Source organism: Andrographis paniculata, unplaced genomic scaffold, assembly GCF_009805555.1.
Source record: "Andrographis paniculata isolate CXL003 unplaced genomic scaffold, ASM980555v1 Contig55END, whole genome shotgun sequence".
NCBI lineage: Eukaryota > Viridiplantae > Streptophyta > Magnoliopsida > Lamiales > Acanthaceae > Andrographis > Andrographis paniculata.
The window spans coordinates 4,805,261-4,812,750 of NW_026137590.1; the positions used below are offsets into that span (position 1 = coordinate 4,805,261).

Here is a 7,490-nt window from a genome sequence, read left to right on the forward strand (position 1 = left end):
ATTCAATTTAAGTACATATTAAAATTGGTTATAATTTTCTAACTTTCAACAAAATTTATAAATTTCACAATAAATATTAGCAATAATAAGTTTGATCATAATTCTCCATCACAAATATTCAAAATAATATCTAATTATATATATTTCTTATTTGGTAAGAAATGATCCACCCATGCACACACACTGAAAACGGGTTATTGTTTAACTATAAATATTAATTTATTCATCTTTAGTGTAGCTTAATTTCTTGCAGCTATCTGGTAGCTTGTGTTCTTCTTATTTGATTTTGCTAATATAAGCAGATAAACAAATCTGTTCTGTTTTATTTAATCTCTATATTTCTACCAATTAAAACTAGGGTTCCTTATTTATTTACTCTTTTTTTATATTTATGAAAAAAAAAATTATTTTTCTGTACTTGATATTATTTTCTTTCTTTTTTAAAGTTTTTTTTTTTTTTTTCTTCAGTATGTGATAGTTTGGAAAACTAGTTTTTACACTTCTTCCAATATAACTGAAGTTACTTCCAAAACAATTATCAAATTTGATTTTTATCCTCACAGGATACTCACACTATTGATTGATACCCGAGATATGATTCCAACATCTGCTCTTAGTCGCAATTGTCCATTATTGTGAATTATTTAAATGCATGCGTTTAATTTTATTAAAGTTCCCATTGAATAGAATCTTTGCTACATACTATCGTTTTGTCTACTAATTGGTAATCAAGTTTATTAGAGGCTGGAGATTGAGGACATGATTCTCGAAGAGATGGTCCAGCATGAAAAGACAAAAGGTATATTTGAAAAGATCATCCACCAGTCGAAGAAAGCCGACTTGATCCAGTCCTTGGGCATCAGAGGTTGAGAATATTCTTGGAAGTATTAAGGTAATCTTGAATGAATTGGAGATAACACATTGAATTGATTGATTCATTTTTGTTTGTGAATTGTTTGGTTGATTTGCGAAAAGAAACATAATGTGAATGGTTGTATTGTTCCTAAAGAAGTTTGGAATTTTTTATTTTTTTTCCACATAAAAAATAGAATATGGTGGATTATAGTTCATATAGATTTGTTATGAATATTTATAGTTTTTTGACGAATTGTTAGTTTGAGATTGAAATATTACATACATATACATAAAATTGTATAGGTGTATGATACATTCGGAAATTTTCGTTTCTCCCGACAATTGTTGATTTAAGATTGCTCTAGGTTTGCACTAATTAATGTGTGTGATTGGATAGATTAAAGGTATATTAGAATTGTAAGAATATTCTAGTAAGATTTTAATAGTGATCATTTACAATTAGTAGTGATCATTTACAACTATGACTTAAAGTTGGCAAATAATTTTATATATTACTACTAAGTAGTCATTACCAATTTTCATGGATGATCGGAAGTTTCACAACTAATTAAATAATGTCCTGATGGATTTATATATTGTTGAATACAATGCATATAGTTTCGAGTTGTAAGTATGTATTTGAGGATTCTAAAGGAACACATAATGTACCGAGGCTGAATCAAAGGGAAGTTCTGAATATAATTGTCGGTACGGGAGTCCTCAACACGCCCCCTCAGGTGCAAGTGGGTCTGCGAAACTTGCACATGCATATGCCACAAATGGGGACGGGCGGGACTCGAACTCGAGACCTAGCCTAGGCTCTGATACCATGTCAGAAGCTAATGACCGTCTCACCTAAAAGCTCGAACTTGTTAGGGAAACTAAGCCATTAGTTACATATCCCGCAAACGGGAGTCCTCAACAATAATGTTCGTTGCGAACTAACAAACTACCAAAAATACTATATAACCTTATTCTAAAAGTAAATTAAATTTTTGTAGAAACATGTCTTTGACTAAATTCATACGTCCACCCCAGTGGCTGAAAAAGTTTCATTAATCAAAGGGAAGTTCTAAATATAGTATGATCCCAACAAACTAACGACCAAACGATTAAACAGTCAAATTGTCATCAGTATGAGATATTACAAAAAATTAATAACAATTCCATAACAAATAATTGGGAACACTACACAAAGAAAATATAAATCTAGCAGCAATAAGATAGATGATGATTTGTGTCTAGCAACAATCCACCAAAACAAATCTTTACAGCAATAGCCAACATGCAACCTCCCATGACTTTATTATCTGCGTGCTATCCTTAGGCTTTGTGTGCACAAACAAGACAGGACTGGTGCTGTCTTGGCTGCTCTCATCCTCCATCTTCATGAAAAAACAATGCCTGTCCATCCAAGAAAATATTCAGCAACGGAGGAGGAAGGGAATAGCTTCAGAAAACATTAGTGTTCATTTCTACTTAAGGATAAGAAACAGAGATACAGCCAGACCGATGGATGTCTGCATTCAGCTCAGAATGAGAAGCGGTTGCCAGATAGATTTTTCCAAAGACAATTCATGAACAGATCAAACAACACACGCACACTCTGCGAGCTCAAATATAAAACACACAAAATTGATAACCCAGTTCGGTCATAAAAGACCTACATTTGGAAGGTTCTAATCCAGGCATGACTTCACTAAATTGAAAACAAGTTAAGCTTACACAGAGCTGTGTTCATCTCCCTCAAGAATTGCTACCTGCAAATCATTTCTATGCAACACCATTCAGCAAGATTATCTATCCAACTAAATTGGGCCTGCAGCAAGATTATCTATCTTCTCAACAAATCACAATACAACACTAGGTTGTTACAACATATTCCCTTGTTTCTCCGTGGACAGGACCAGCAATATCTTTAATATGGGCCTGGAAAAATAAAAAATAAATCGCATTTGGGCCTTCTTTGATTTTGGACCTGCACTTTGGATTCCAATAAGCCGCCGCACTTTCCTGGTACACAGATTTAGAAATATCAAACCAGCCATCACAGTCGAAAAACAAAATTTTAAAATTCATAAGAAACCTATATGAACTACAATCCACATTTTATTTCTTACATGGAAAAAAAATGAAAAAAAATCGAAACTTCTTTCAGAAACAATAGAACCCTATCACAAAAATAATATAGTGTGTGAGAGAGAGGAGTCCTTGTTTTGTTTATGTTGAAACATTGGGATATCATCCTTAGGCTTTGTGTCAACAAAAAAGATGGGACTGCTGCTTTCTTGTCTGCTCTCGTCCACCATCTTTATGAAAGAACCATGCCTGTCGGACAGTCCATTCAAGAAAATATTCAGCAATGGAAGAGGAAGGGAATAGCTTCAGAAAACATTAGTGTTCATTTCTACTTAAGGACAAGAAACAACTAAACAGACACAGCTTCGGTTGCCAGCAACTTTCCCTGCTTTATCGCAACGATCACTGTCTTTTCAGCCGCAACACTTTCCTGGTACACAGATTTAACAATATAAAACTAGTCATCCGTCGAAAAGCAAAATTTTAAAACCCATAAGAAACCTACACTACAAGAAAAAATCATTTTTGTAACAAAATTTTTTTGTCTCTAAATCTACTTTTTCCGTTACTAATGACATTAGAGACGGAATTAGTAATGAAATTATGTTAGCTACGTGAACTTTAGGGACGGAATTACGTTACAAATATAGTATTTTTTTGTAGTGCTATATGAACTACAGATCACCATTTTTGTTTCTGCCGTGGAAAAAAAAAGTAAAAAAATTCAAAACTTCTTTCGGAAACAATATAACCCATCACATAAATAATATATTGTGTGAGAGAGAGTGAGAGAGGAAGCATGTATGTAGAAAAACAGAATTATTGTATTTGTACTTACTACGCATTGAGGAGACGAGTCCTTGTTTTGTTAATATACTACGCCTTTGTGCCCACAAACAAGACGGGACTGGGTGCTGTCTTGGCTGCTCTCGTCCACAGTCTTCATGAAATAACCATGCCTCTACATCCAAGAAAATATTCAGGGACAGAGGAGGAACCGGAAAGCTTCAAGAAAACAATAGTGTTCACTTCTACTTACGGATAAAAAACAGAGAAACAGACAGACCGTTGGGTGTCTGCAGTTAGCTCTAGATGACAGGCGGTTGCCAGCAAGTTTCTCTGCTTTATCACAAGGATCACTGTCCTTTCACCCGCATAACCTTCCTGGTACACAGATTTAGCAATATTAGACCAACCATCCGTCGGAAAACAAAATTTTAAAATTCATAAGAAACCTATACGAACTACAATCCACCATTTATTGTTTCTGCCGTGGAAAAAATAATATACAGTGCGAGAGAGAGTGAGAGGGGGCATGTATGAAGAAAAAGAGAAGTATTGTACTTGTAATTACTACATATCTAGGAGTGGAGTCTTTCTTATGTTAAAGTTGAGACATTGGGATATCATCCTTAGGCTTGGTGTCCACAAACAAGATGGGACTGCTGCTGTCTTGGCTGCTCTCATTTCATGAAATAACTATGCCTGTCCGACGGTCCATCCAAGAAAAAATTCAGAGACAGAGGAGGAAGAAAAATTAGTGTTTGCTTCAACTGAAGGATAAGAAACAGAGAAAGAGACAAACCATCTGGTGCCTGCAGTCAGTTTCCGTCAGGATTCCCTGTTTTATCGCAACAATTCAGCTGCAGCATTCATAAAAAAAACAAAATTTAAAAATTCATAAGAAAATAAACAAAAAATAAATTCCAAACTTCTTTCACATTATATTTCTTCCAGCAAATTAGCCAAACAATTCACAAACCAAAATGAATCAATCAACTCAATTTGTTTCTTCAAAAACAATTTCACTCAAGCCGTACCTTAATACTTCCGGGAGCATTCTCAACCTATGAGGCCTAAGGATTGGATCAAGTCTGTGGTTTTTGACTGGTGGATGATCTTTTCAAACATGTCTTTTGTCATTCCGTGCTTGACCATCGCCTCAAGAATCTTGTTCTCAATCTCTGCATCGGCTGCTTTGAGATAGCTTTCTCATTTGAAGAAGAGCAAAACACTAATTCGGATAGCGGCTCTTTCTCAACTTGCCGGCAATATTTGTCTGCCTCAGTCGTGCCAGCAGTCATAAGATGGTAGGTATGGACAAACTTGTTTTGCCCAATCCTATAAGCTCGACAGATCGCCTGCTGCTGGACAGAAGGATTCCAGAGAACTTCCAGCAGAATGACCCTGGAAGCCCCAACCAGACTAATGCCCTCAGAGCAGCACTTCGTAGACGCCAGCATGATCTTGGAATCATTTTCTGGATTGTTGAATGCGTTGATCACATTCTGCCGTTGCTTCTTCTCTAGCTTTCCTTCCAGTCTCAGAATTTCCTTCCCGGCATTCCACTGGAAGGTCTCGGTCAGATGCTCTTCGATCAGGTCCAAGGGGGGAAGGTACTGGCTGAAGATGAGCACTTTTTCCTTCAGTGTCATACTGAGGAGGACAAACTCGACGATGAATTTTGTTTTGACTCCTTCGTTGGGATTGAGCTTTGATACCTCAGCTGCTTGCATATCAATTCCGTCAGTTGGCACTTGCGACTTGCATCGTTGGATAAGGTAAGGATGAACATATACCAAAGAAAATCAAAAATCTGAACTCTTAAATGTTTTCCTTAGTCGTTCCCCTTCCAACCAATCGATCAGATTCTTTTGCAATCCAGTCGATTTCAAGAGGACGACACAGTCTCTTAATCCGGGAAGACTCTTTTGCAGGATAGAGCCTTTGTGCACATTCACAAACGGCGACATTGAGACTTTAAGCCTCCCCACTGCACAGTTGATGGATTCCGGAAGCAAAGCAGACGTAGATCTCTGGCGTTTCCTATCTGAATGCAGAATCTCAGTGAATGTCGGGTCCTGCATAGCTGCTTCTGCCATTGTAGTCCTTACGATCCTCAGTGAGTTGAACAGCTCTATAAAGTTGTTCTGGAAAAGAGTCCCAGACATATAACACGCTTTGCAGTCTTGAGCTGAACCAGTGAAGTCCAAATTTTACTCCGGCGGTTGCGAGGAGTATGGCCTTCATCAAGAATCACCAGTCCAGGCATTTCAAGAAGTATCGACCTCAGAACTTCGAAGTTCTTTTCAACACCCGACCTCTGCCCCTCTTCGCCTGCGTCTGCTTCCACGTTTTTCTGCGCCGTCAGCTTCTCAAAAAGACTGTAGTTAATCCCCATAAGGCCTCCCCGTCTCTTCCATGAATATATCTTTACCATCCGGATTGCCTCCATGTCCCTGCATCTGATACTCGTTCCTTGAAAGAGATGATCACCAGCCGCCATCTCGTCACCGATAATTGTCAGATTGTTCAGGTTGTGGAAATTAAACCTGGAATTCCACTTCCTGAACTCCCCTTCCCAGTTCTGAAGCAATCCAGCCGGGGCGATGATCATCAGCAGACAGTTTGGATACATCTTTAGATATGTCTCGAGGAAAACGATCATGAGACCTGTCTTTCCTGTCCCTGGGGCATGAGAAATGATGCATCCGCCCACTCCAGCTAGATTTGAGTTCTTTAAATCGGCAATATTGGTACTGCCTGCCAAGTTCCTCCAGAGGAACTCAAATCCTTCTTGCTGGTGTTCACCAGCCTTGATGCTCCACACTGAGCCGCTAGTCCAGCTGCTTATATACGCTGCATCAGCTTCTGGGAGATTAACGGTACCAGATCCAGACCCATCCCTTTCTCCTGCTTCTTCTTTCCGGAAGCATTACGAGCTTTGATTGCCTGCGAAGGAAAGAAGAAGAAGTGGTATAAATAAGGGTAGCTGCACAAATTTTAAATCAACCTAAAATAGCACTGACCTACATTTAGATAACAAATTAGTATAGAATTAGGGATGGTGGATAATTAATTAAAAGGAACAATTTTTATGTTCCCAATAGTCGGATGGTTTTCTGATTTCAGTTATTTAAGGAAGAAATTGATATATACTTACCCATGGAGGAATTACATCCTTCAGTTGAATCGCCACATGCTGACAGTAGATACAAAACTATCCTTGATCATCTTCTAATATCAATTCATGCAGCCCTCGAGCACATCTGCGCTCCTGAGTCTCTTCCTCCTCCACATTGTCTACTCCAACAACCTGCAGGCCATGAATGGATCATTAGTTATCATTTCACTTTCTGAATAATTATAATAATAGTGCCCATTTAGTTCTCAATCCATGTCAAATCAGTTCTTGTCTATTGTTTAAATATTGAATTATTCTGCACAAGTGCTGGAACTGATTTACATACCTCACGGCTGGCAGTCGTTCCTATTTCCTCAACAGCACAACTAAAGTTGAACTATTCAAACAAGTCTTCCATCTCCTCCGCCCGCTCAGCTTGTCTCTGTCCCTCTTCTGTGAGTGGCACGACATCGTCCTCAAACCGAAACTTCTTTGGAAGAGGAGGGTAGCCTTCAGCTGCATCTGCCGCCCCACTCCCTTCACCAGTATGCATTGATCGAGACAGTTGTCCGAGAATAGATTCCATCAGGATTTTGGAGATGTCAAATCTTTTAGGCTTCAGCTTCTTCGCTTTAGCCCCCGTCATAAACTT

The 7,490-nt window shown here is 38.2% G+C and overlaps 1 pseudogene; it reads right to left on the bottom strand.

Moving 5' to 3' along the window:
- Positions 1–2,838: 2,838 nt before the first annotated feature.
- Positions 2,839–6,649, bottom strand: LOC127256253 (SNF2 domain-containing protein CLASSY 3-like; annotated as a pseudogene).
- Between the last annotated feature and the right edge of the window lie 841 nt (positions 6,650–7,490).